Source organism: Rana temporaria, chromosome 11 (genome assembly GCF_905171775.1).
Source record: "Rana temporaria chromosome 11, aRanTem1.1, whole genome shotgun sequence".
In the NCBI taxonomy this organism is placed as follows: domain Eukaryota; kingdom Metazoa; phylum Chordata; class Amphibia; order Anura; family Ranidae; genus Rana; species Rana temporaria.
The window spans coordinates 101,614,943-101,625,428 of record NC_053499.1 but is presented as its reverse complement, the minus strand read 5'-3'; the positions used below and the strand labels follow the sequence as shown (position 1 = coordinate 101,625,428).

Below are 10,486 nucleotides of genomic sequence, written 5' to 3'. Positions count from 1 at the left end.
AGCAGGTAAATAGGAGTAGGACATGTTTGATATTTAAAAAAAATACGTTTTAATGTTTCGGTACCAAAAGAAAACCTACCTGTTTAGGCCTTGAGTACGACACTTGACAAGGAGATGAGCTCAACTCTTCAGACAGGACAGAAGGTGATGCACACGATACACCCACACAGGATGAACTTCCACCATCATTCTTCAGTACTATTAGCTGCGCTCTTGTGGTTTTCAAAGTATCCATTACGCCAGGCAAATCTATGGAAATGCATAAAAACTTTTTAAGTAAAATAATGGCCTATTTTCTCACTATATCCATTAATTTCATTTGTTAGAAATTGATGACTTGTGGAAAAATGTACTTTTACATGATTAGAGGGTTTCCTCCAGTCTGCTGCTGACCCCCCCACTAGATCAAAAATATTCCAGGAAGGTTTCACCCAAGGTAAAAGTAAGGATGTTCCACAAAACAAAAATCCTACTTGTGTATATAGTATGTAGTTACCTCAGTGCACTTACTGATACTATAATGAATGTAGTACGGTAAACTCCCAGTTGCCCAACGATCCCCATTGGTACTGTTGTTTCTGGTTGCTTGAGAGCTAATAGTAACTCTCAAGCACCCATCTCCCATGGCACCCTGACCCCCTCCCACTTAGCAGCTAAAGGGGGTATGGCTTGAGGGCAGGGTTTTACCACCCCCAAATTCACATGTGAATGAGCCTTAAAAGTGCTATTGCCAAATGCAACTAAGGGCTCATTCACAAGTGCAGTATGCAATGCTCCAATGCGCCTCTGAGAAATTCTGCAAGGTGGTGAGGAGGCAAAATGTTAACACCAATAATTGCAGTGAAAGGCACGTGATTGCAGCGTGGTAGTACGGCAATTATAGGTTTTAGTCAGGTGTGAGGAGGCAACATTGGAAGACACTGCGCCCTGTGATCTTTGACTTCTCCCATGTTGTTCAGGTAGATCTCCACCTCTCTAAGGTTGCCTAACTCTGCCTTAAAACACTGTAGAATGAAAGGGCAAATGATTGGTCAAAGAGAAAATAAAGATAAAAAAAAATAAAAATAACAAAGGCAGCAGTACTGGTGGAATAACACACAATAAATAGATAAAAAATGAAAAGACTGCGCCAATATAAAAAATTCAATTAAAATAAAAAAATGTCACCAATACCAATTCACATTGAAAGATTGGCATCCAGGGGCTGATATGCCAAAAACGGTGCACAACAATTAACCAAAACAAAAAATCAGAGTGCACAGAAAAATTAGTATATAAATTCACAAAATGAATGTCCAATTATATGTGTAAACAATGAGAGGTTAATACGCCAAATCGGTGATCCCAAAATTGTATGCCAACAGCACATAATTGGCAAACCAAACCTCAAAAGTTCTTAATGATATCACCACAAAACTCAAACACTGATGACCAAATGAATAATGAAGGATGATGCAGATATGATGATCAGATACAATGCCAGTTGAATGCGGTGATATAAAAAAACGGAAGGTGCCCACCATCGTAATTAAGTTGTCCGCTTACCAAAGGCAAGTTGTCTCAGTTGTCGGTTTTCTTCTTCCAAGTGCTTATTCCGGTTTTCCATTCACCAGTTGTCAGTCTTGGTCAGGTGCTTTGACAGCGGCTGGCGGCCCATCTGTCAGAATCCAAAAAAATAAATAAAAAATGTCAGCTTTCCACCTCCACATCCACCCCCCCCCCACACACACACACACACACCCCAGACACAGCTAACCTCCTTCTGCACAATTTATTTGATGGCAGCTGAATGTAAACAGCAGGTAGTGGGGGAACCATAGCCAGACTGCCATTGGCTGTTTCAATTTTAAAATTAGGCTGATTATTGCGCCCCCTTCCCAATGCCTGTTGTAAATCAGCAGAGGAAGACCTGAAGAAGAATGTTCTCCTTCAAATCCTCTCCTTTGCTGATTGACAACAGGCAGTGGGCGGGTGTAATAGCCCACTAGCTATTGGCTACTGCAATTTAAAATAGTCAATAGCAAGCTGGTTATCTGCTCTTTTTTCCTGTATTCTGACAGTGGCCAATGACTGTTAGAATACAAAAAAAGGCCTAGGTGTCAACTGATATCAGGCTACTTCTGGGACAGCTGGATGTAAACAGAATATCAGTACCTCATATTATTATCGGCCTGAAAGGTGGCCCATAATTGGTATCTGTATGGAAAAATCCATATCTGTTGGCACCTAGTAGCAGGGCAGGTAATAATATGCAAAAGGGGAGGGAGACATAAAACATTGGTAGCACTGTGCCCTGACATTAAAATGGGGTATAGTTACTAAAGGCAAATCCACTTTGCACTACAAATGCACTTGGAAGTGCAGTCGCTGTAGATCTGAAGGGGATATGGAAAAAAAAAAAAAAAACATTTTTGCTTGTACATGATTGGATGATAAAATCAGCAGAGCTTCCCCTCATTTCAGATCTTCCCCTCCGATCTAAAGCGACTGCATTTCCAAGTGCACTTGTAGTGCAAAATTGATTTGCCTTCAGTAAATCAACCCCTATGCTGCATTATGAGTGGATATAGAATGGAAGCCGTATAATATTATATGCAGTAATGTGCACTGAAAGTATGCTACACAGTCACTGGATATAACATGGAAGCCACACATATTATATGAAGCAGGGTGCACTGAAAGTATGCTACACAGTCACTGGATATAATATGGAAGCTATACATATTATATGAAGCAGGGTGCACTGAAAGTATGCTACACAGTCACTGGATATAACATGGAAGCCACACATATTATATGCAGCAGGGTGACATGCTGTGGAAGAGAAGCTCTATAATATTACATTACTGTGAACATGCTGCATGGTAACTGTGAATGCACACAGAATGAGAACTATTCAGCAGGAAATAGACAAATACAACTTAACTCATGCACCAAACTGTCACAATTCTAATATTATTTGATAGAAGACATACCTTTAATCCAGGAGAATCCATCCAGGAGAATACAGAGAGTCTCCACCATGCCATGCTTTCCTTTTCAGACTAGGCCTTACAGGAAGTGAGAGGTGGAAGTTCACCACCCCTCTGGTTCCCACCCAGCTCACTTCCTGTATTATGATAGAAGTCTGTCTGTTTGAAGAGTTTTTCCCAGGGCAGGATTTACATATTAGAAGATTGAAGGCACAGAAATCACAGACCCACATCCCAATAAAAGGAATGAAAAAAAAGAAATGAGAAAAATATTTATACATGTAAGTAAGTGATGAGAGGCATTCTAGATATATATATATATATATATATATATATATATATATATATATATATATATATATATATATATATATATATATATATATATATATACACTGTATCTTCATTCTGCTATATGTGTGTATATATATATATATATATATATATATATATCAGATATACTCTATGTGTGTGTGTGTATGTATGTATGTATATATATATATTATATACACACACATATACACATATATACTGTGTATATACACACACAAGAATGCAGCTCTCATCACTTACATATTTATCTTCCAGCCCAGCCTAGTATTGGCCCATGACAACAGTGCAGCTTGGGCAAGGATATGACATTTAAAGCGGAGTTCCACCTAAAAGTGGAAGCTCCACTTACTTGCCTCTCCCCCCCCCCCACTTTGCCACATTTGCCACCTTTCGGGGGAGGGGAGCAGGTTCCTGTTTTTGACAGGTACCTGTCCCCACTTCCGAGAGATCTCGCTGCGGCAGATGCGTTTCCGATGCTTTTCTGCATGCGTGTTTTTGATGCATTCCAGGGCATGTTTGGTGTGTTTTTAAAGCATTCCAGTGCATTTTCCTCCTTTTTTTCTTAACCTTAGATAAGGACATGTGTGTTCCAGTGCGTTCAGGTGCATTCTAGTGCGTTTTTGATGTGCTTTACAGTGTTCCATTACAGTCCAGTGCAGGAAAAATGCAGCATAATCTACTTTTTTTCTGGAACTGCAAGCACTGGTGTGAATTATGCCATTGAAAACCATATAACCTACTTTCCATGAAGAAAAAAAAAAAAAAAACGCACTGGACTGCATGTGGTGTGAATTGGCCCCTATAGGGAATGGCAGCAGCAGCACCCCGAGAGCCAATGGAAGCATAGGCTGGGGTACCAACATCGCTGGATTCCAGGACAGGTAAGTGTCCTAATATTAAGTCAGCAGCTGCAGTATGTGTACAGTATGGGGGTTATTTACTAAAGGCAAATCCACTTTGCACTACAAGTGCACTTGTAAGTGCAGGCACTGTAAATCTGAGGGGTAGATCTGAAATGAGGGGAAGCTCTGCTGATTTTATCATCCAATCATGTGCAAGCTAAAATGCTGTTTTTTTATTTTCCTTTCTCCCCTCGGATCTACAGCGACTGCACTTCCAAGTGCACTTTCCTTGCAATTTCAAGTGCACTTTGCATTTGTAGTTTGCACTTGTAGTGCAAAGTGGATTTGCCTTTAGTAACTAACCCCCATTGTGTAGCTGCTGAGTTTTAATTTTGTGCTGGGGAGAACTTTAATATCCCAATTTCTTTTATTTGGCTGCTGGAATTACCCTTCGGCAGGTACTAAGTCCAAACAATGGACTGGACTTAGTATAAAAAGAATATACAGTATATATACTATATTGCCAAAAGTATTAGGACACCTGCCTTTACACGCACACAAACTTTAATGGCATCCCAGTCTATAACAGATTCAATTCCTCTGGGAAGCCTGTCCTATGGGAATGTTTGACCATTCTTCCAGAAGCACATTCATCCCAAAGGTGTTCTATCAGGTTGAGGTCAGGACCCTGTGCAGGCCAGTCAAGTTCCTCCACCCCAAACTCGCTCATCCATGTCTTTATGGACCTTGCTTTGTGCACTGGTCCAAATCATTTGGTGGAGGGGGGATTATGGTGTGGGGTTGTTTTTCAGGGGTTGGGCTTGGCTCCTTAGTTCCAGTGAAGGGAACTCTTAAAGCGTCAGCATACCAAGACATTTTGGACAATTTCATGCCCCCAACTTTGTGCGAACAGTTTGGGGATGGCCCCTTACTGTTCCAACATGACTGTGCACCAGTGCACAAAGCAAGGTCCATAAAGACACTGATGAGGGAGTTTGGTAATAATAGTGTAACTACTGATTCATGGATTAAACAGAACATTGATGATTTATATCCGGAGTTTCTCTCGGTACCCTGTAAGCAGACAAGACCCTTGTACTGTGGAGGTGGATGTCTGTGAAGGTTCTCATTCATTCAGGTCAATCAATAAATCAAACTAACTGGACTTGCTGTATTTTAAGACGTTTTGCTGGTCCGCCGACAAGTGTTCTCAATTCAGAATGACATTCTTTGGGAATAGAAAGTGGATGCGAGAGGTTTATCTGCTTTGTATTAAATGGATTATGTGCTTAAAATCTTAAAAAAAAATGTAATATTTTATTTGAATCTTTTGGTTTTTATTTAATTTTTTTATTTTAAAAGGAGTAAAACAAACCATTTTAAAATGGGAGTGGCTCTCTTATAAATGTATTCAGAATGTTATCTATGTCATAGTTACAAAAATGTCAGAAAAAATATATGTTGAAATGTCTTTATTAGACATTAAGGGGCAGATCCACAAAGATCTGCCCGGCACATCGTATCTGAGATACGCTACGCCGCCGTACCTTACCTGGATTTGGTTCGAATCCTTAAAGATTTTGCCCTGTAAGTTACGGCGGCATAGTGTATCTCAAGCGGCGTAACGGCGCGGAATTCAAATGCGGCGAGTAGGGGGCGTGTTTCATTTAAATGAAGCGCGTCCCCGTGCCAAACGAACTGCGCATGCTCTGTTCCTAAATTTCCCGCCGCACATTGCGCTAAATGACGTCGCAAGGATGTCATTGTTTTGACGTGGACGTAAATTACGTCCATCCCGATTCACGGACGACTTACGCAAACGTAAAAAAAAAATTCAAATTAAACGCGGGAACGACGGCCATACTTAACATAGCAGCTTTAACTATACGGCGAAAAAAGCCGACTAGAGATGACGTAAAAGAATGCGACGGCCGCTCGTACGTTCGTGGATTGTCGAAAATAGCTAATTTGCATACTCGACGCAGAAAACTACGTGAACGCCACCCAGCGGACGCCGAAGAATTGCATCTTAGATCCAAAGGCGTGCGAAGACGTACTCTTGTCGGATCTAACCCAGATGCCGTCGTATCTTGTTTTGAGGATTCAAAACAAAGATACGACATGGGAAATTTGAAAGTACGCCGGCGTACTCGCTTTGTGAATCTGCCCCTAAATATTTTCAGAAAAACATATTTTAAAAATATATTTTCTAATATATATCTTTGGAAAATACATTTAAATTATATTTTTGGAATGCATTTACAAGTATATTTAAAGATATATGTTCAAATGCATTTTTTTTATATGTTCAAAAATATCTGAAACATATATTTACAAACATATATTTTCACATATATGCCTTTGGAAAATATATTAAAATTATATTTTTGGAACACATTTACAAATATATGTAAAAATATATGTTAAAATTACTTTTTTTATGTGTTAAAAAAAATCTGAAGAATATATTTTAAAAATATATTTTCCAATATATGTCTTTGGAAAATGCATTTAAATTATATTTTGGAATGCCTTTACAAGTATATTTAAAAATATATGTTTAAATGCATTTTTTTAGATGCTCAAAAATATCTGGCAAATATATTTAAAAAAATATATTGTCAAATATATGCCTTTGGAAAATATATTTTAATTGAAATGTTTGGAATAGATGTAAAAATATATGTGCGTAGGCCAATATATTGTAAATATATTTAAAATATATAATTTTTTTAAATAAATATATTGGAAATATATTTTTCTTCCATATGGGTTATTAAGATGAATGAGGCATGGATTCCGAAGGGACTGACAGTGGGCGATACATTTGACTAAAAAAGGCCTGATGAGACGAGCTGCCTTGGGCTAAAAATGGTCCACACGCTGCTGTATTTTATCTCTGCATGCCGGATGACTTGCGTGACTTATCCGCCACCAACTAGGGTTTAAGCCACAATGTTTTAGTGCACTTTCTGCCTGGAAAACATCAATTCTGGCCGCTGCTACAGCAGTGGCTGCAACAATACCTAATTGTTCAGGCATGTGTACATGCCTAATTTTTCTGGCCTCTGGTGCTGAACTGTGGCTGCAAAAACAAAACAAAAAAATAGGCACATACATGTGTCAATTCCCCTTCGTGATCGTTACCTTGTTGTGGTGAAGGGGCTTGCATATCACAATAGGGGACAAAACAGAGATTAAACTGTTAAGAACAGATTTTTTTTAATTTAAAAAAAAAGAGGACAGCCTCTGCGGAGCTGGGTATTTTTTGGCCGCGTTACTGAACGCTTATGCACAATGGCTGTAGGCTCATGCGTCCTTTTGCGGAGGTGACAAACCTGGTCAGTCAAACCCAAGGCAACATCATCGACCTCATCCCATATGCGTTTTTTCTGGAGCGTGCCCTGCAAAGAGTGCTGGATCAGGCCGTAGATGAGCATGAAGAGGAAGAGTTGTGGTCACCATCACCACCAGAAGCAGCCTTGTTGTCGTTGATTGCTGGACCTGCGGCAATGCAGAGAGAGGAGTCTGAAGAAGAGGAGTCAGAGGAGGAAGGTGGCTTTGAGGAGGTGGAAAACCAACCACAGCAGGTGTCCCAGGGGGCTTGTTGTCACCTTTCAGGGACCCTTGGTGTTGTACGTGGCTGGGTGGAGGAAGAGACATTAAATGACAAGTGCACCCCGTTGGGGTCAGGGATGCACCACAGGGTAGTGAACCCTATAGCCGACTGCTGCTATCAGAGAGGAAGCGTGAACCCAAGATCGCCCAGGGCGCGGAGTCTAAGACCCAGCTTTGTGTTCACCAGAGCCTCCAGTGGTAAGGATGGCCTTCGCCGCAGCTGGATCCAGGTCGCGACCCCTGGGATCCCCTAGGTCACACTCCGCAGGGAGAGAGAGGAAGCAGAAAGCAGGACAAACGGTAGTGATGGGTAAGCCGAGGTCAGGGCAACAGGCAGACAGGGGTAACCGAGGGACAGGCAAAAGGTCAGGGGCACAGGCAAACAGGAGAAGTCAGGGACAAGCCAAAAACGGTACACAGAAAGATAATCATAGCACACTGCAGACAGGAACTTAAGCAAACAACACTGTTGAATGAACAGCACTGCAAGCCTGTAGTGCAACAGTTAATATAGACTTCCTGGGATGGCTTGGGTGGGGCCATACAGGAAGGAGAGGAAATAAGAAGGTAACCAGAACAGGGTCAGGCTTCTTAATGGACAGATGGAGACAGGTAAGCTGCCAGACTATTGCATATCCATGACAATGACGTCAGTGAGGACAAGGAACGGGACATGGCTAGCTTGGTATCCAACCTTGTGCAAATGGGGAGTTTGCAGTTATGCAAATGGACTGTTTGCGGTTGTTTACGCTGCGTTAAACGGGGAGTTTGGTCTGTCACTGTGAAGCGGGCGCAACCCTTACACTACCTGATCGATACAACATCATATCTGATGTTTTAAAGCACGTTATTCCAAACAATTTAGGAATGTTAGGTGATTTATGCCCTTTATGGATTAAAACCAGACTCTGCGTCAACTACGTAATTTTCCATGGGAGTTTTGCCATGGATCCCCCTCCGGCATGCCACAGTCCAGGTGTTAGTCCCCTTGAAACAACTTTTCCATCACTATTGTGGCCAGAAAGAGTTCCTGTGGGTTTTAAAATTCGCCTGCCTATTGAAGTCTATGGTGGTTCGCCCGGTTCGCGAACATTTGCAGAAATTCGCATTCGCCGTTCGCGAACGGAAAGTTTTATGTTCGCGACATCTCTGTTGTGCTCTGTAGTTTGCACCTAAACCTACTTGGTGTGAACTGTATGTGTGCTCTGTAGTTTGCACCCAAACCTACTTGGTGTGTACTGCACGTGTGCTCTGTAGTTTGCACATAAAGCTACTTGGTGTGTACTGCACTTGTGCTCTGTAGTTGCACCTAAACCTACTTGGTGTGTACTACACTTGTGTTCTGTAGTTTGCACCTAAACCTACTTGGTGTGTACTGCACTTGTGCTCTGTAGTTTGCACCTAAACCTACTTGGTGTGTACTGCACTTGTGCTCTGTAGTTTGCACCTAAAGCTACTTGGTGTGTACTGCACGTGTGCTCTGTAGTTTGCACCTAAACCTACTTGGTGTGTACTGCACGTGTGCTCTGTAGTTTGCACCTAAACCTACTTGGTGTGTACTGCACTTGTGCTCTGTAGTTTGCACATAAAGCTACTTGGTGTGTACTGCACTTGTGCTCTGTAGTTTGCACCTAAACCTACTTGGTGTGTACTGCACTTGTGCTCTGTAGTTTGCACCTAAACCTACTTGGTGTGTACTGCACGTGTGCTCTGTAGTTTGCACATAAAGCTACTTGGTGTGTACTGCACTTGTGCTCTGTAGTTTGCATCTAAACCTACTTGGTGTGTACTGCATGTGTGCCCTGTAGTTTGCACATAAAGCTACTTGGTGTGTACTGCACTTGTGCTCTGTAGTTTGCAACTAAACCTACTTGGTGTGTACTGCACTTGTGCTCAGTAGTTTGCACCTAAACCTACTTGGTGTGTACTGCACTTGTGCTCTGTAGTTTGCATGTGTCCTCTGCAGTTTACACCTAAAGCTACGAGGTGTGTGTACTGCCTTTGTCCTCTCCAGGCCATTAATATGTCTGGAAGGACAACAAGGAGAGGCAGAGAGTCACGAGGGCAAGCAGGCTCTGCGTCTAGAGGCAACAGTGCTGGTCGTGGACATGGTGCATCCTCATCAGCACGTGGCTGTTGGACACGCTCGTCCTTGTTTTCGGCAGCTGGCCATGTTGAGCCGCAACATGCGGAAGACTTGGTAGAGTGGATGACCAAGCCGTCCTCATCCTCTCTCACCCAGGCTCAGGTTACTTTGTCTGGCAAAGTAGCTGCCAAGGCGTCCTCTTCCCTCTGCTCAATGGCATCACTCACTCCTTCCCTAGCCCCACCATGTCCTCCTGAGGAGTCCCCCGAACTGTTTGAACACAGTGTTGGGTACATGCTGCAGGAGGATGCGCAGCGTTTTGAAGGCTCCGATGATGATACACAGATAGAGGAAGGCAGTAACGTGAGCCCAGAGAGAGGGGGTGCCCAAGAAGGACAACAATCTGGCAGTCATGTTCCCCCAGCTGCGGCATACTGCCAGGTTTTCGACAGTGATGAGGAGGGAGGGAATGATGAGGTCACTGACTCTACGTGGGTGCCTGATAGGAGAGAGGAGAAGGAGGAGGAGGCGGCACAGGCACATCTCCAACGAGGCAGGATGCCCTCCAGGGGCCAGCTTAAGGGCAGCACACCGACTGCATCACAACGCAGAGCTACACATTTGCAGGGCACTGC

At 42.4% G+C, this 10,486-nt stretch overlaps 1 long non-coding RNA gene across 1 annotated transcript; it reads right to left on the bottom strand.

Moving 5' to 3' along the window:
* Window positions 1-209: 209 nt before the first annotated feature.
* On the bottom strand, window positions 210-3,088 carry LOC120916898. The gene is made up of 3 exons (XR_005744120.1): window positions 2,976-3,088; window positions 1,546-1,657; window positions 210-249 (listed from the first exon to the last, which is right to left on the bottom strand). It is a non-coding gene; the product is annotated as an uncharacterized LOC120916898 (long non-coding RNA).
* Between the last annotated feature and the right edge of the window lie 7,398 nt (window positions 3,089-10,486).